Source organism: Falco biarmicus, unplaced genomic scaffold (assembly GCF_023638135.1).
Source record: "Falco biarmicus isolate bFalBia1 unplaced genomic scaffold, bFalBia1.pri scaffold_103, whole genome shotgun sequence".
NCBI classification, from domain to species: Eukaryota; Metazoa; Chordata; class Aves; order Falconiformes; family Falconidae; genus Falco; species Falco biarmicus.
In genome coordinates this window covers 352,095-371,110 of record NW_026611680.1, presented here as the reverse complement: position 1 = coordinate 371,110, position 19,016 = coordinate 352,095, and the positions used below count along the sequence as shown (strand labels likewise).

General features: G+C 51.0%; 1 long non-coding RNA gene across 1 annotated transcript; it reads left to right on the top strand.

Annotated features, from left to right (window-relative positions):
• The first annotated feature begins 4,968 nt into the window (after nt 1-4,968).
• Nucleotides 4,969-9,595, top strand: LOC130143318 (uncharacterized). Its single transcript, XR_008819707.1, has 3 exons — nt 4,969-5,120; nt 6,389-6,579; nt 9,185-9,595. It is a non-coding gene; the product is annotated as an uncharacterized LOC130143318 (long non-coding RNA).
• The last annotated feature ends 9,421 nt before the right edge of the window (nt 9,596-19,016 follow it).

The following is a 19,016-nucleotide window of genomic DNA, read 5'->3' as shown; positions in this document are numbered from 1 at the left end:
CTTGTTGGCGTGACCAGCTGGGGGACGGGCTGTGTGAGAGCAAGGAAGCCCGGAGTCTACACCTCCACCCAGCACTTCTACGACTGGATCCTGGCGCAGATGGGCCTGCGCCCAGCAGTAACCACTACTGCAAGGCCACAGCCAGTCTTCACCTACACCCCCGTTCAGAGGCCGAGGCCAAGGCCAAGGCCAACAGAATCGAGCCGGTTTCCGCCCTGCCCGTTTCCAGTCCAGAAGCTGCTGGACTTCTTTACTCGTCTGCAGGAGCTCCTGCAGTACCTAAGAGCGAAATAGCTTGGAGCAGCACGATGAGGAGCATCCAGGGCAGGCTGCAGCGCACGACGACCGTTTCCTGCTGGGGCAATTCCTGCTGATGAAAGGCAGCCTCAGTGACAAAGGCCTGCTCTGTCCTGTCCACGCTCCTCGCAACGGCAGAACTCAGCAGGCTGCCTTCTTGCAATAAAGTGTTTCCGTTGGCATGGCTAACCATGCGCCAGTGCACTGCAGTCTCCTGTGCGAGGCAAGGACTTCCAGAGCCGGCACCTGCCGAAGGAGGCAGGCTGCCAAGTCGGGCACAAAGGGTCACCGCAAAGGGCTGAAGCTCTGCCTGCTCCGAGAGAAGCATGAGGGAACAGTGGAAGGAAGGAAGGCAGGTCATAGGAGGGCTCAGGGCCTTGGGGGTGGCAGTTGGAAGCAGAGAATGCCTTAGGCTGGCTCCTGCTGGCGTCCCCGTGGGCTTCTGTACGAGGCACAAGCCAGCTTGAAAGTGGCCTCTCAGGGCCAGCTGGGCTTCAGGGGAAATCCACGAGCTGGGGCCTTTGCTCACGCCACGGAGTTCTTGGGCTTCCCCAGGCTGCTCTGCTTTCACAGCTGCACCATGTTTCCAAGCCCAGGCCTACGGCTGCAGTGGCTGCAGGGAGCGCCATGAGCTTTGAGTGGGAGCAAAGAGGCTGCTGCTGCTGCTGGTCGGCAGTTGCCCCCCTCCCTGCCTGCCTTCTGGCTGTAGTAGCGGCCACGCTAGAGGAGCAACCGGAGGCCTGGGGCATACCAGACACCTGTGGAGGGGTGCCGCAGGGACTCGAGTGGAATGGTCGAGACTAGGGGACGGGGCCCCCCGTCCGGTGTCTTTTTGAGGGCTTGAGGCTCTGCAGAGGGGTCTGGGGTGCAACGAAGGCCTCAGAAGGGGGCCTGAGTGGACTAGAGAGAGCCTAAGGCAGCCTCCGGGTAGCCAGGGAAAAGGGTGCCCAGTGCCAGGTGGCCTCCACAGCCATCAGGGACCTGGGCACAGGCACTGTCATGTGGGGAGGCAGGGAGCGTGGCATGGGCTTGTTGTGCTCATCATCTCCTTGCCCCTTTGCAGTGCCTTGATGTTGCAGCTAGCCCAGGCACTGCCCCCCACCAGCACAGGGACCCTTGCATAGCACTCCAGCTTAAGATCACTGGCACCGGCTGCCCAGAGAGGCTCTGGAAACATTCCAGCACCACCTGCACATGATTTTGTGCAACCTGCTCTAGCACAGCCTGCTTTTGCAGGGCGTTGGACTACATAATCTCCAGAGGTTCCCTCCAACAACGACCATTGTGTGATTCTGGGACTCGTGGCACTTTGGCCGAGGAAGAAGAGGTCAGGATCCTCAGGCCACCCGACACCTGACTGCCTTCCCAGTGTCTGTCCAAGAAACCTGCCAGTCCTCACTAACAGAAGTTGGACCTGCACACGTGGGCTTGCACATGTGCATGAGCACTGCAGGGCAACAGCCTTCTCTCTCTTCCCCGTCCTCTGCTGCAGGGCGAGCGCAGGTGTGCTGCCAAGGGAGCACCAGTCTGCACAGGCCCTGCTGCTGTCGCTGTCATGCAGCGGCTCTTCTACCCTGGGCTCCCTCTACTGTGTCCCACACCACTGGCCTGGTGTGATGGCAGAACCAGGGGCACTACCTGGCTCTGCACCTTCCTGGTCCATCACGGCAATCTGGGTGCCAGTTGGGAAGCTGGGAATTGCCCTTGGCCAGGGCCTCTCCCTGGAGTTGCCAGAGGAGGAATTCCTTGTGGATGGCAGGGATGCCAAAGCATGAGGAATTCCCCATTGGATGGCAGGGAAAGTGCGTAGAGCCCCATCGATTTGAAGCCACCCCCAGCAGCCCCTCAGCCATGGCCTCGGTCACACAGAACTTCACCGAGGAGCTCATCCATATCGTCCAGGACACAACCAGGCAGTACCAAAAGTTTCTGCAAGTAATGATGGCCAAGTGGCAAGAAGCAGTCTGTAGTGGGACACACACCACGCTCACCACCACCCCACAGTTCTCTCCCTCCCCTGCCGCCAGGAAAGAGGAGCAGCAGGAAAGAGGATCAGCTCTATCCAGGGCTTCTGGAGCCCAGAGGGTTTTTCCAGGGCCTTCGAGTAGAGCTGCTGGGGGCAGATGCGCACATGGAGAAGATAGCAGATGGGGACAAAGACCAAGGGGAGGACATGGGGCCAAGCAGAAGCAGCCCTGTGCAGGTGGGCAGAAGGAGCCCAATGGGGATGAGGAAGAGGAGCCCCATGACACCAGACAGTATCAGCTCCATGGGCCTGGGCAGCACCATCCACGTGGGGCCAGGCAGCAGCACCCCAGCAGACCCCAGGCCCCAGAACCATGTCCCCATGGGCAGGGCATGTGGGCAGGCAGCCTCAGGACTGTGCCGGGCAGGACTGTGCCTGCAGGAGGGCTGCTCCCAGCTGTGGGGCTGCCCAAATGCTTGGTGGAGATGCGACTGCCGGCACCACTGTGTCTGTTTCTGCAAGCCCCCATGGTGGCAGCGCTGCTCCCAGAAGAGCAGTGGGTTCCCCTGCCAGTGAGCAGCTTGCGGGGTGCAGGGCTGGGAACCCTCTGGGGTGCACCCCCATCTGAAATGTTCAATCTTTCCTCTATCCTGGTGCTGGGGCTCATCCATCCATCCCGCATCTGGGGCTGTGTCACCCTCAGTGCCTGAACCCAGTGGGGATGTGGGCACTGCTGGCACCCACAAAAATGGGATATGGGGGTGTCAGGTACCACAGTGGGTGTGCTAGAATTGGGGGACCAGGCTGGGCTAGAGAAAGGGGCCAGCATGAACCTCATCAGGTCCAACAAGTATCGACTCTGGCCCCTGGGGATGAACAAGCCCAGGCCCCGGCACAGGCGGGGGCCACCTTGCTGGAAAGCAGCTTGGCAAAGAAGGTCCTGCTGGGCTTCTCAATGAGCTGCCTGCTGGGCAGGGGATCTGTGCCCTTTGCCAAGGGGGGAACTGGTATGTATTGAGACCCCACGGTGAATCCATACACCACAAATAGAAAGGCATGTTATCCCCAGGTTGGCATATTCAAATGGCTAACAAACGGGGTATGGGCTTGGTGCCTTAAACATTTTTGTCCAATCTAGATAATAGAGTTGAAACATGGGAATAAATCCCCCACCCCATCAAAACACTCTTATCAGGAACTGTTTGTGAACCATTTGTTGTGAATCGTGGAATAGAACAATGGAGCATGGCATACCCCAGACTTGTGAACCCTTATTCCAAGCATGTGTCCTTGTTGGGGTTTTCAGGCACCAGGGTTTAAACCTGGAGATCCCACCTGTTATGAAAAAACTACCAGTCAAGGAAACACATTGCAATATGCAGTTTTGCTTACCCACAAAACAAAATGGAATTTTGTGTGGGAAGGAAAAAAAAAAAACCTATGACCCATCAACACGCTCCACTCTTCGATATCCAGCCCCTCAGGGTCCTTTCTGAGCATGTTCAGATGGGAAGATGTACTTTGTACTACCTACTTCCTCAAAATTATTTACATATGCATAAGGCACTTGGGTATGTCACTTTGATCCTGGGGGCCTTTCTTGGGGTCTTTAGAGATCGTTAGTGGTCAACAACTTGGTGAACTTCAGCTGAACTTTCCTGGGGCACCTGCACCCTACTTGTTGTTATAGAACTTCATTTCTTCTCTGTGCTATATGGTTTTGATGGCAACACACCGTTACCCCACTTCCCTCGTCTATTGGTATAGCCCAGCTGCCTCAGAAGGCTTGCCACCCCTTACTGAGCTTATTCAATAGGTTGAGTTAATCATTGCTTTAGTTGCAGCCTCTCCTAGTGATTCTTTATAACTTCATCCCATCAGCGAGGAGAAGCGTCCCGCTCTGCTGCTGAAGGCAGCAGCCTCCAGTCACCAGGCTGCTCCCTACAGGAAGCAATCCCGACTGCCTGGATCTCGCCGCTGAGAGGCTGTATTAAAAAATGGGAGTGTTTTCCAGGAAGGGAAACAAGGCTTGAGCACTCATACTCCGGCTGGTGACTCTCCCAGGCAGCTGCATGTTCCCAGTCCCTCAGCAGGGCAGGTGTAGCCAGGGCCCTGCCAGAGTCAGTAGCAAAACACGCTAGCCCTATTCCTGCAGGAACTACAAACGCCGGGGCGGCTGCGGGGGGCTCTGTGAGTCGGGGTGCCCGGTGCCTGTGCCCAGGGCACATGCCGGCGCCTCTCTCCCTCCTTAGCTCTCGGCTCACCCCCAGGACTGCCCCGGCCAGGCCTGACTCCAGCTGCCCCGGGGGCCCGGAACACCGGGGGGTTGGAGCCTCCCCACTGCACCCCCAGGCAGCCAGCAGGCAGGGGCCTCCCTTGCCCCACGGCCGGCCACAGGCCCCCCTCAGCTGGGACACAGCCCCAGCACAGGCTGTGCCTGCCCAGACCAACATGGCTGCCAGGAGGCTGAGGGTGGGCAAGAGCAGCTCCCAGCATGCCCTGGGAACAACCTGGCCATGGGGTGGTGCCAGGCCTACAGCTCCCAGCATGCCCCGGGAACAACCTGGCCATGGGGCTGCCCCGGGCCTACAGCTCCCAGCATGCCCTGGGAACAACATGGCTGTGGGATGGCCCTGGGCCTACAGCTCCCAGCAGGCCCCGGGGCACACCTTCTCCCAGCAGGCCCCGGGGTGCCCCTGCCCTGCCCTGCCGTCGGGCCCTGCGGGGACACCAACCCCCAGCCCTGGCCCTGCAGGCCCCACAGCCACTGCCCTGGGCTGCTTGAGCACAGGCCCAGGCCCTGGAGCCCCCGTGGGGCAGGGACGAGGGGGAGAGAGGCACCGAGCGACAGGGAGAGGTGGGTCAAGGCAGAGGGGTGGCTGGAGAGGGACAGGAGGCATCCAGAGGGGCAGGGGGTGCGGGAGGGGCTGGGCAGGGATGGAGAAAGGACAGGGACCGGCGAGGAGCAGGCAGAGGGTTGGAGCGGGACAGAGACAGAGAGGCAGGGGGGTGCCCGAGGGAATGCAGGGTCAGCAGCAGGAGAGAGGGACAGGGAGAGGAGCGGAGAGGCGGGAAGGAGGACAGAGGCACAGACCAGCACAGACAGGGTGGGGGACCAGGATGAGCAGGCTGTGACTTTGGCAGTGGGCGGCAAAGCTGCTTCTGTGGGTCTTTCCTTTCCCCCTCTGCCCTTTTCCCCTCCCCACCCTTCCCCTCGGTGAGGCTGTGTCTGTGGTGTGCCTGCTCTGGTGAAAGGAGCTCCTGCGCCAGCCTGAGGGCAAAAGAAGAGGGGCAAGGAGCAAGGTGTTGCAGTCCTTAGTTTGCAGGTTTCATATATCGTCCCTGTTCAGAAAACACAGCGTGAATGTGGGTCTGTGGTGCCGGCAGATTTTTATTCTTTATAGCAATTTCTTTAAATACCGGACTTCATGCAGAAGGTTCACATGGTGCTGTGCTTCTAGTAAACAGAATTGCTTTTATGCATGCTGCAGTCTGGAGGTGGCAAGTGCCAGGTTAGAGATGAAGATGGAAATGAAAGCAAGTGACGCACATGCAGTGGTGATCCTGCCACAAGCATGCTGTGTATTGACATGGGAGAATGCTGCAGGGACTCTCAGAAGTCAAGGTTTTCAGTGCTGTTTCTGTGTTTGATACCCAAGGGATGGTTTCCCTCTGTGTGCGTTTCTGTGCAGGCATGTGCATGGAACATGGGTGTGTCCCTGTGCCGTAAGTGGGACTGATGGCAGCTTTTCATTTCATTCCAACTCAAAAGTAAAGAAAGACTGTACCTGCAAAAGAATTCAAACAACCGTCTTTCTTTCCCAGAGTGAGCATAGAAGCGTGGGGGAGCAGTCTGCAGGTTCAGAACTTGAGCCTGCTCTGGGTGGTAAACCCTCAGGAGAGAAAAGAGAAGCCCCACTTTTTTAACTACAGCTCTGCTTCCCTTAATGTGTCTTCTTGTTAGATTGTGTCGGTGGTCAGTTTAAAAGGACATGATTAAACTGTGCTTGTTTATCAAGATATTTGAGGGTTATTTACGGCCTTAAATCCTCTTACGAGTGGGGCACTCTGTTGCCCTGTGGGCAGTACAATGTCGAGACTGGTAATTTTCGTTTTCTTCCCTAGTGTATGGGTGCATTTATGAAGGCAAGTGTTGGGTCTTATTGGTGCCGCACAAGAAACCAACGTGTGATACCCAGACATTCACTGTTAGAAACAGGAAGAAGCCCTCGCTTCAGATTGTGCAAAAGATGTACCAAGGCTGAGGAAAATGGCAAAAAGGGAAGAAATGCCATAGCATAACTTCGGGATGGCAGGTGAGGTTTCCATCAGTGTTCCTCAAATGTAGCAGCCTCATTTTGTTTGCGGATGTGGTGTTGAACTCAAACTACGAGACTAGTTTCCTTTATTGTGGGTGATACTATAGCGCACATACCTTTCATGTCCCAAGTGAAGTTGCCAAGGCTCTAAAACCTCTGCAGAACCACCTCAAATTTTCCTTAGTGTGTGATTTCCTTCAACAGTCAAGTCCAGGTCTGTGGCATACAATAACCCCTCCCCCATTTGGGATCTGGATGTGGCTGATTTTTAATTTAGACTTATCTGCTGTTAAGAGATTTTCTTTTTTTGGTCCAAATAGGGAAATGCTGATTGTGTGCATTCTTTTGCTTTTTCATAGTGTTGTTCCATGTTCAGTCATTTGTTCCTTACAAAAATAATGTATGGGTGTCTATGAAGCTGGAGGTGTTTACGTTCTTGTGGCTGAATGTAGCAGTGGAGCTATCTTGCTGTATTTAAATCAAGAGGAGTGTAATGTAATTTCACTTAAAATCTGGTCTTGGTAGGCAGATCCTACCCTGATAAGCATTTAAAAAAAAAAAAAAAATTAAAAAAATCAAATCTGTGAAGAGGTATAGGTGGAGCACCTGAACTGGTGCAAGGCAGGAATTCTCTCGCTGGTATCCACACATTGCAGAACTGTTGCCATCATGACCGTGAAACAGTGAGCCATTAATGTTAACTACTAGCAGCTTGTGAACCTAACAGTCAAGGTAGAAAATAATGTCCCACTGCCACCTTTTTTAATTTTTTTTTATGTTTTAAAGTGTCTGATTTGATACTTTCTGATGTATTTGAAACCTGTGTCATTATCCTATGTAGTTTGTGACAAGTGTGTGGCAGATGGGACTTTACTGCTTGGAGAGGTGTTGAGATGGAGAGTGGAGAATGGTTTTATGGCACAAGTGTAAAAGTATAAAAAGGGATTAAGAGGCTTGTGTACCTTGCTGCCAGTTCAGTGGCATGAGAATTCCTGTAATGACAAATTCCTTCTGGCTGAGTTTCCACCCAGAGCAACACTAGCAACGGATGTCGTTCCCAAATGGTGAGGTGGTTGTAAACTTCATCAGTAGTAGAAGCTGTGGAGAAAGTCACGAATCGTCTGCTGTTCTGCAAGTCAAGTGCTTGGCTCTTTTGTCACTAGTGTTGATTTAAGGGTACATTGCTTATAAATAGCACTTGACCTTTGTAATTCTTCCTACTGCTAAGTTCTCGGTGCCATAAGAGAACCATTGTGCTGTGAAGGCCCTGTAAACATACGGCAATGTTTGTGTTTATCCATATTGCCTTCCCTTAGATGATGTTATTTTGTAATTTGAAACCTTAGTGGCAGGATTTGGGGCTTTATCCTGATCAGCCATCTAAGGGCCAGCTCTCGGCTGCAGCATAAGTATTCAGGTAGTTTGAGCACCAAATGAAACTTCCACTTGGCTGTCATTTTGGCTTTTCCCTTCCTCTTAATTTTTATATTTTAATAAAGAGTTTAAAGTATTTGGCTTCCTTACAGAAAAAAAACCCAAAAACCAACAGTGCTGTCCTTGTCCTGTCATGATACACCCCTGATCTGGAGGGCAGAAAGCTGAGACCACCAGGAAGATGTTGAGAGGAAGGGGAAGAATGTTAGAGCCATGAGTTGGGTGTTCTTCAGCTGGCCAGATCTGAGGAGATGGAAAAGGTGCCTCCCAGGTAGCTACAGGGAAGCGCAGGAGAGCAGCTGGGAGCCAGAAGTGTCGTGTGGGCATACGAAAGTGCTACGCTGTGGTGTGTCAGGCAAATTATTTTCAGGAAGTTTCACGTTTGTTGTCATTTCCCAAGCTCCTGAGGTGCAGGAATGCTGGAGGCAAGAAGCTGCCAGCATCAACTATGTGGAGAAAGAACACTTCTATCTCCATTTTACTTTCCTCACTTCTATGTTACGGTGGCAGGGCAGTAAAGACCCTGATCCTGACCCGGACCCTGACCCGGACCCTGACCCTGACCCTGACCCTGTGAGTACGCAGGCAGCTTGTGTGGCCAGTGCCGGTGCGGTTCTGGCACAGAGGATCAAGCGCTTCACGCTTCAGAGCTGTCAGGCTGACACTCTTCAGCACTCAATGAAGCTCTAAATTACAGCTAAAGGAAGACAGACAGTTTGCTTCAGAGCTTGATAATGTCATTCTGATCCATCCTTTTGCTTGTTCAGTGGCTACAGAAGGGAGCCACTGCCTTGGTAGGAGCATCCATTGAGTTCTTCCTGTGTGATATTAGAGAATCATTGTGTCTGTTTATGCATGAGATCATTACAGTAGGTGTTTTGAAGATGTTCACATGTGGTACATAAAAACTTTGCCAGTAAAATAGTAAATCCACGCAGTGGGGTCTAAAGCACACAGATCCAGTGCAATCCTCCAAAGGGCTTTGAAAGTGTCTCCCCGAGGGTACAGACCTGGCTGTTGGTGATTCTGTTGAACTGCCTTTTATAGCAGGTTGCTTGGAGAAGTTGCTATGTCAGAAGTCGTCTTCTGCGGGCTGGATGCTGCAAATGGTAGGATGTTTAAGGAAGCAAATGAATAACCTTCAGACTTGGTTTTATTCTTTTAACAGATTGTACACAAATGGGAGGCCTGAGCAGGCTGCTTTTAGCAGGGGAACATGACCTGACTGCACAGGAGGCAAGGAACTCTCTTCTTCTCACTGACCATGAGCCCTCAGTTTCAAGGCAGATCTGAAGAGGAATATTTGACCCATGGGAAATGCAACTTCAGATACGTAACTCAAGTGGGACCGCCGTGTGTGCCCTGTGATAGGAGCCATGTATCCCAAGCGTGAACGTAGAGATTGGGCCCGGTTTTTAGCTTGGTTCAATCTGACCTCTGCTGACTGGTTCTGTGATCAAGAGCAGGCAAGTCTGCCCCCTGAGAGGATGTTGTCATGGGTGGAAGGGTTGAAGTGCAGTGACTGCGTCAACAAACAGGTGGTTTGAAAAGTCTTTTGGGCAAGGGTCTGGTACGCTGGTGTAATGCCTTTTCCCTTTAAAAAAGTCCAGTAAACACAAGTGTTCCTGCATGTGTCCAGTAGCGCTGAGACCTCTGTACTTTCTTTGGACTGATTGTTGTATAAGATCTGGGGGGTTTTGGACAGCTCTGAAAATTGTTCAAAAGGTGTCTTGGTATGTTGGGTGAAATGGGTCATCGCTTCCATAAACCTCTAGCCTGTAAAGAAGAGCTGTGGAAGTAAGGAGATTTTATTTTTTTCTCTTTTTATTGTTACTGGGAGGAAAAGCAGTGATTAGCTATTGACCTGTGATACCCCAGATGCAGGCTGTGCAGTGCATTTGAGGTGGATCACTCCTGTACTGCCAAGACTGAGCCCAGACTCCTCAATGCTTTGCACACTGGCAGTGGAAGTCCTTGTGCAACTGTGGGTACTGGCTTTCTGTGCTGTAGCGTGAAAAATACAAAGCACTGGGGTTAAGGTTTGCAGAGAAGTGGGAAACAGTTGATTATTTTGTGCTAGGAAGAGAATGTCCTGTAGTTTTCAAACTTTGAATGTCTCCACTTGGAATTTAAAAACTGCTTTTAACTCTGTTGCTATGTTTCAGTGGGCGGGAAGGTGTCTTGTAGTTACAGGTGGTCCGTTCCCTTAAGAAGGATCTTTGCCTTCTGAGCTGAGCTTTCTTGGCTTTACATGAAAAGTGCCTCAAGCTGTACGATTTCAGATGGCAGTGAGGGAATTACATCTCCGTGGGGATTTAGAGACAAATCCAGAAGTATGTTGCCTTATTGTTTCAGTATATGAACTTTTCTAAACAGGATTTGCTGGGGTTTGAGCAAGAGACCCACTTCCCACGTGCCTACATAAACCCCGTTTTCTCAGACAGACACATGCATTATGGTTTGTGATGCAATATTTACTTGATTCGTAAGCCGTAGTGTGCTGTGCTCTTCTGGGCTTGTCATAGTCCTTTGAAACACAGCCCTGCGCATCAAAGGGGCAAGCTGTGTGATCTGCTTTCCCCCACAACATGGAGCAATGTAACTGTTGTAAGTACAGGCAGAACAAAACTAGTTGAGGGGTTTGTGGGCTGCTGTTCGAATCATGGTGGGCCAGGAATCAGCCCATGCTTACTAATACATTTAATTGTCATATGCCACCTGAGGGGCAGGACAGTGTCAGGGCATTTTCCCAGGGAATAAAACTGGACATGTCTGCTTCTCTCCGAGGGTCCCCTATGTAAAAAAACATCCTTCAGCACCATCTGGGTGCTTGGTGTTCTCAAAAGGACCCAAAGGGATGAAGTTCACTCCCGCTGCCTGCGTGACAGCAGGAATTATGTCTGCAGCTGTGCTTCTGCGCACTTCGAAACTGCCTCCGTTTCTTTGCTTGGCCAACCAGAAAAAAACAAAAAAAACTAAGCTGACTTGGCAACAGTGTCTTGCAGTCCTCTCTGAAGGAAGTAATTAACCATCATCTCGCAGCTTGTCAATTGTGCACCAAGTGTGAAGAAGAACATGACGTGCACTGTCCTAAGCTCTCAGCAGGTCAGGTTTACTGTCCTCTGGAAACTGTCTGGCTCTTCAGTTTTTCTCCACAAAGGACACATCGTTTGGAGTAGTGATGAGGTGGCCCCCCAGATGCCCCAGCTTTGTTTCTAAGTGCTATTAAAGTATTTTGCCTCCTGGAGAGACTGTGTTCCTCATGAGGAACGGTTACTTCTCAATAAAGCGACCCCCTTTCCGTCTAAAGGGATGGAGCTTGAGACTGTGGAGGTGGAGGTGCTTGGTGAGGGAGGCAGTCAGGCAGTGCCAGTCTGGGGGTGCCCAGCTGCGCAGGGCAGTGACGGCACCTGTGTGCCTGGCGAACGCTTCTCTCGCAGTGTTGCAGGGAGAAGGTGTGAGGGTGCTGGGAGAGAGCCGGCACCCCTGGGAATGACAGCAGCTAAAGGTGAGGGCTGGCTGCGTGGGCAGCAAAGGGTGAGCCAGCCATTCCCTTTGCAAATGCAGTGGAGAGGGAGTGAGCCCCTCCATCAGCACAGCAACGTCTGCTGGGGCAGGGCCAGAGGCACCAGCGCCCAGGGCGGGGCTGGCAGGGGGTCTGAGAGAGCCACTCCGCCACCGCCTTGCTTACTGAGCCTGTGGGGAAATCACTTTGGGGGCAGCGATTAAAAAGTACATGCAAAGTTTTTAGGTCCAATTGGAACACTGAGAAGGGGTTCGGGGCCTTTCTCAGAGCGCCACACGTTGCATAGTCATGTGTCATACACAGATTTGGTGGCTGGTTTCTCGCTTCTAATGCAAACGCGTACGCATCCTCAGTAGCACTGCTGAAGTGTTTTACGAAACACGCATGCTCCCCAAGTGGGATTTTGGCCTCTTTGGGGCAGAACTATTTCAGTTAGAGGTCACCATCTCCCACTACCACAATTATCTTTGTCCTATTTTAAACTCATTTTCTGTTGATGTCAGTGGATCCCAAGACCTGATCAGCTTGTGTTCTCTTGCAGCCAGAACTTTCCTCATTGGAAGTCTTCTTCCTGCACAATTTAGATAACGGTGCTCTTTTCACTACCTGCTCTTGGTTTCTCATTCTGCCAAGGCTGCCTCCCTTGATGAGAAGTCCCTTCATTTGTAAATACTTTCGAGAGTGGGTCAGCTTGGTGGAGGTGTCACCTCAACAGAGGGGAAGGTGGAGGGTCCGATCTCTGCATGTGGCAGGGGCTGCATTAACCCTCATCTCCCGCTGCGTGAATGACCGCAGGCAGAGGCACTGTGCAAGGAACATCAAGCCTTTAATGAATTAAGAAAGACAGATCTGGTAGAGGGCTGGGGCTGCAGTGGGCAGGTGCAGGTCACACGTCAGAGGGATCTGTGCTCCACACCTTCTCTATCAATATATCAACGGTGACTGGGGCAGTGTGGAGCACTTTGTCTCCTGCTGTTCCTCAGGGTTCTGGCTAGCTTGGTGGGCACATAGTTGCTATTGGATGCCCTCTGCTTGCTGCTGCCCCCCTGCTCCCCACTACAGCCCACCGCCATGGCATCCCTGTCCGGCTTCCCCTCCCAGAGGGTTTTGGAGCTTTTTGCCACCGGGCACACCACCATCTTCTTCCTCTTCTTGGGTAGCATGCTGCCCCGTGGGGACGTCTCTGGCATTCTGAGGGTGTCAGCCAAGGTGGGGCACTTGGCCTATTTGCCAGCAGCCTTGCCTGATCTTGTTATCGATTTGTTAATAAGTTAAGATTGATTGACTTTATTTGATTGATTAATTGATTTTATAAAATAATTTTATAAAATTGAAAAATAGAAGGATAAGAAATATTTTAATGAAACTTATAGTTCCACAGTAAAAGCTGCTATGAGATCTTCTGTACGTCTTGTACCAAGGCTAGAAGAAGGGGCTGGAACCATTGTTAAAACTTAGGTAATAACTTTAGGGTTTGAAAGGTTTCTTTGTATTTGACCAGTCTTCTGTATGTAGAGGTGTATTGAAATGTCAGAATATGAGATGAATGGGAACTGGGGAGAGTCGACTGGAACAGCTTGTAGATGCCTGCCAAGAAATCATGAACTTCAGTAAAAGGTAATTCCGGCAGGGGGAGATCGCGACCACCGACTCATACCACCTACCCAAATTGTACCCCAGACCCATTTCTAGACCTTTCTAAGCTTTACTGCGCAGAATCGGATATAGGAGGAGAGTATGTTAATGATTTACGGGAAATATCATGGTTATGCATGAATATTTAATGAATATGTATGAATAAGTTCTATATATGGTGTCTGATTTTGGGACCTGGTGTGCATTGATCGTGAGAGGACTCGCTCACGCACCCGGCCGTTAATAAAGAAGCGTCTGCTTATCTACATCACATTGGTGTTGATAAGTTCTTCATTCCAAGATTTCGGTAACAATCTGGGCACCACCCGGCAGGAGGAGATGCCCGGTGGTGGTGGCAAGTGGGTCAAAATGACCCGGGGCTGCCTCCGCAGCACCTGCTCCACCAGTTGGTCCATGCAGGGTGGATGATGCTGGGGTGCAGTCGGGGGGCTGGCCAGGGGACTCTTCAGCAGGATCTGCTGAGGACTCTCTGGGAGACCCTGGTGGGGACCCTCTGAGCATCCCTTCAAGGGGCTCTCTCTCTGAAGAGTCCTCCTGAGAGGGCTCCATGGGACTCTCTGGCAGCCGGGTGGGGAAGACCGCTGCCAGCCCACCCTGCCTGCCCGTGGTGTCCAGCAAGGGGGATGTTGCCACCCTCTGCCAGGAGGGGTTGGTGTCCTCCGGCATTGTAACCACCACTTGGTCCTTGGGACAGTTGCCCTCCATCATGCACTCTAAGAGGTCAGGGATCCTGTTGAGGGTGGTGGTCAAGACAGGGACATCAGGGACACCATGGTTGGTGTCCTTGCTGTCCCTCAGCCCTGCTGCCAGCGATTGCTCCTTAGAGCAGCCACCCTTTGCCACGTACTGTGAGAGCTCCGGGACCTTGTTGAGGAGGGTGGTCGAGCAGGAGCCGCTGAGAACTTCAGAGAGCTCCAGGATGCTGTTGAGCCAGGCGAGCGGGTCACTGCTGTCCATGGTGGACGAATGCTCATCCTGAAACTGCAGATTGTCCTCTGCCAGCTCAGGAAAGGCCTTGTTGAAGGCATCTGGCCCCAGCTCGGGCAGGTCCAGGAGGTTCTCTGGGCTTGCCAGGGTGGTCACCACTTCTGAAAAAGCAAACGAAGCCAAGCCACCCCCAGGGTGATGCAAGCCTTCCTTGGTGCAGGTCACCCCCTATGGGCTCTGCCACCCTGCAGACCTCACCTTGGTGCTTGGTCCTGCTTCTGCCAGAAAGCATATCCAGGGCGGGCTGGCAGGGGTTGGCAGCAGGGATGCCATCCTCGCTGGCCACCACGTCATTGTTAAAGGCCTCCAACAGCTTCTGGGCACTGCCAGGATGGGTGCAGAGCACATGGGGGACATGCACGCAGTGCTAAGCCGCAGGGTGTTGGGGTGGCAGGGGCCCAGCATGGGCAGGGACGTTCAGCACAGTGCAGCCCGTAGGGTAGAGGGGCTGCCCCTGGCCCACGTCCCATGGGCCCAGCCCCACTGGCTGGTAGGGCACAAGTGTCCCCATCACCACTTGCTGTCCCCGGCCATAGGCAGGGGGACAAGGAGCAGGCAGAGGGGGCAGCTGCACACCGCTGGGGAGCTGCAGCAGGTGTGGCAGCTGCACAACCTGCCCCGAGTCCCCCAGGGGCCCCTGCACACCCTGCCAGGTTGCCTGGGCGGGCTGGTGGGTGACAGTGTGGAGCTGGGAAGGCCGAATGGTGATCAGCAGCCCCGGGACAGAGGGCAGCACACCAGCAGTGACCGGTGGTGGCATGGTCAGGGTGGTGAAGCTTGTGCCGGGCACCTCTGATGCCGTCGGCAGCTGGAGGGGGAACCTCTCTGTTGGCAGAAGCGAAGGGGGGTGATGGGGTGAGATGCTGGCTGGCAGAGCTGGTTGGGGGTTACCCGGAGGGCAGGAGCACCACAAGGAGCATGCTGCTCTATGCCGTGGCAGTTGGACAGCGTGGCGTTTGTTGGGGCAAACAGTGTTCTGGGGTTCCATCTCCATGGCGATCATTATGCCAGCACCTGGGTCAGCCAGCGTTGTGACAGTTTGACTTTTAATGACAGAACAACTTCCCATCTCAATGGTTTCCCATCCTGCTGATGCTTTCCTGCCCTCAGCGCTGATTTCCCACCCCCACCATAGTTTCCCATCACAACTGTTTTTTGTTTGGGGAGTTGAGTTTCATGTGAGAAGGGAGTTTTCACCTTAATTTCTGTTGATGTCAGTGGATCCCAAGACCTGGTCAGCTTGTATTCTCTTGCAGCCAGAACTTCCCTCATTTGAAGGCTTCTTTCTGCCTTCTTTCAGCCAGGGCAGGGCTGGGAGGGAGTTTGATGAGCCACTCCTCTACTGCCTTGCTTAGGGACCCTGTGGGGAAATTGCTTTGGGGTGGGGGCAATTCGAGAAAACTGGGACCTCAGAGAAGCGTAGTATCACAGGAAGCTTTTTAGGGTAAAAGACAGCTATCGCTTTCAGGATGGCTGGCATTCACCATCCTAAATGTGTGCTGCCACGGCTCCCTAAGCAACGCAGCCTGCAACCTCAGCACGTGCTGACAGGAGTAACGGAGGCTGGAGCGGAGTGGAGGCCCCGCGGCCAGGCTCTGTTATGCTCCTGCAGGAAGGGGAACTGGACGGTACCACAGAGCTCATGAGATGTCCACTGCCATGATTTTCCCTTTTATAACAAATTCTACTAGGGACGAGCGATGACAGAAAAGGCAGGAATGTGGTTACGCCAGTACTTCACAGTCCCTTGAACTTGTAGTTCCAGCGTACTGGATGGATTGTGCCCAGATTCTTTCTTTTCCAGTGAGTCTGGTGGAAGAGAGGCAGCTCCTGCAACCCACCAGACTCCTTGGAATTTAACTTCTTGCGCTGGCCCTTGGCACTTTGACTCTGGGACTTCCAGTCCCAACTTGATTAGTGTTGCCCAAATGTTTTTCATTGCACCTGTAATGCTTTCTGGCCCTTCTGCCCCGCTGAGGATGCCATCGATGTATCGATACACTGTGAGGCCAGGTGGAATGGTGATCTGTGCTAAGGCTGTGGCCAGAGCATTGTGAGCGATAGTGGGGCAGTGTTTGTATCCTTGCAGAAACCTGTTTGAAGACATACTGAGTCCCACTCCAGGCAAAGGCAAACCGGGCTTTTTCTTGTGCATGGAGCAGAATCACGAGGAATGCATCTCTAACACGTAAAGCATCTAAAGCTAACCTAACATCTATGTTAACCCTAATGTCCCACAAAAATCACTGGGTAGCTAGGTTACTGGCAATGAAAGGAGAGGAAACAGCACTGTGAGAATGAAAATATCCCACTAAGTCAATTTTTTTGTCTACCTATACAGCAGAAGTGTTCTTTCGTGTTAAAGTCGGAGTATGTTCTGATTTGCACTGCCCCACTAAATGGTTTTATGCTGTAAAGGTTTACTAAGAAATAATTGTTAGTGTTCTTCCTGGTTATGCACCCACATCTTATAATGAAAAAAATTAGATGATAACGTCTTTGCTGTGCTACACTGTTCTATAACTGAGAGTTAGGTTGTGTTTTCATTTTAAGCATTCTCAAAAAAATACGGATAATTACAGCTTTTACTAACAGCACTGCGGCAAATGTGAATTCACTGGTGGGCTTTTAAGCCTCACCTCGGCATATTTGATGTAGGAACAAACATTACAAGTACTCTAGTATTTTTGCCAATGCTTTCCTGCACAAATTGTATTAAAAGCATAGATTCTTCTGGTCTTCCATGCAGAAAGTATGGTGAGAATAAATCTGATATTAAAATGACTTCTTCAGATGTCAGAGGTTTATTTAGAAATGTCCACTACCTGTATTTTTTCTTATTTACTTGCAGTGGGTCATAACAACCTGCAGAGAAGATATGCAAAGTACGTCATCTCTATTATTTCCATTCCTGGGTTATGATAGGATTTGGCACAGAATTTTAGATCAGTTGCAAAAAGTAATGCTGGGCCACGCATATTCAGATTGATCCATGATCCCAGGCAGCTGTATGGGATTTGGTAATTTTCTTTAATAAGTAAAGGAAAACTGCATGTATTATGGAAATGAGAATTTAGTGAGACAAAGCGCAGGTCCAGTTCCTTTTTGACTACTACACAGAGATATTCTAACATATCAAACGAGAAGAATTTCTAAAGAAGTAGACCTTTCTGAGCTGGAGAAGAGATAGATGAAATAGAAAAGATAGAACTAAATTCTGCAGCAAAATATTGCCTCTAAAGGAAGATGTAGTGTTTTTTTTTTCTTTCACGGAAGCAAACCAACAATTACTGTGCGATTCTCCAAACTGGATATTTGCAAAAAGCTGTGTAGCGTGGTTTTCAGTAGTATAAAAAGCAAAAGCTCTTCAGGGTTTCAAGTACATCTTTGCAACAGCTGTTAAAAATATGCAAACACGCAGATTGTTCCACTGTATGAAAACACCTTCATTTACTACTTATTTGTCATACAGGGAGTAAACTAGCAGTGACGACCATTGGAAAGTTTTAGATGAATAAATAAATCCTCCAAACCAGGAAAAATACTGTGCTATCAGGTAGCTGCAGCTTTTCTGTGTGAGCTTATTATTCACGTAGAGACTTTTTCTAAATGTGTCACTTAAGGCAGGGATGGCTTCTAATTCTAAAAAGCCATTTGCCTAGAGCAGTCGCTCATGTGCCACATACAGGATTTTTATGCTAACATTATTAAAAAATTTCCCTAGAAAATTTTCCACCTCCTTCGAGTAAATACAACCGATGTCCCTAACTGTCTCAGTTTCCTATTCCACCATAGGTTGCTGTATTTCAAAGACAAAGTTAACCAACGGCTGGTTACTAACCGAAGGCTCAAACCAATTTTTGCAGCAGTCAGGTAGAGAGTTGCCATTTAGTCTGGACCCACTGAAGTGCCAATGTAAATATAAACAAAATAAGGTATATCAAACTTTAGGTTCTCTAGCAAAACAATGGAAAGAATATGAAAACTACATCTTGTCTACTGTCTGTTTCCCATATGTGTGGTGATCGGCTCCCTGGAAAACAAGAGGCTGGGCTGGTCCTGGCTGTGCCCATGAATATGCCAGCTGAGTGCTAGGTGGTAGCAAGGAGAGCACTAAAGAAAAGCACAGACCCATTGACCCAGCACCACCGTTCTCATGTTCTTCAGGCATGTGAGGCCTGTTAGCCATTGTACATGTATTTATTCTAACACGGGACATCAGTCAACAGTCACAACACCGGTGGATTACCAGCACTTCATCATATGCTTCACATATAGAGTTAAAGGAGAAATTTACACAGACGTGGGTACCACTAGGTTTGCTTTAATCGCCACTCAGAGCTGGGCCACCACCCCAGCAAGTGGCAGAGAGCAAAGGGATACAGCACAGCTTATATACGCTTATCAAATCATTATTTTGTCAATGCCCGAGGTTTTTAGAAGTTTCCTTTGGTCTTGTCCGTTCTGCAAATCCATCACCTGACCCTGTCCCTGTTGATTCATCTATTTGCTTCCAGTCTCTGCCTTGGTTCCAAGCTCCTCCTCGGATCTTTCTGCCTGCTTTAACTCACACACTCCTTCAAGCACACTTAGTCTTTGAACAAGCAATTCCTATTCACATATACTGATTTTTTTTCTCAAAACACCTGTGTTTCTGCGAGCACCTTCGTGCACAGTTGATCATCTGTTGTTTCTCTGTTCTCCCACTGATCAACTGGACTGGGTTTTAAACCAGGCTTGGAATAGGGCTACACTAGGGACAGGGCCTGGTTCTGCCATTTTAGCTGCTTTAGCACTTTAAATTTCTGAATTCAAAACACATTTTCTTTAA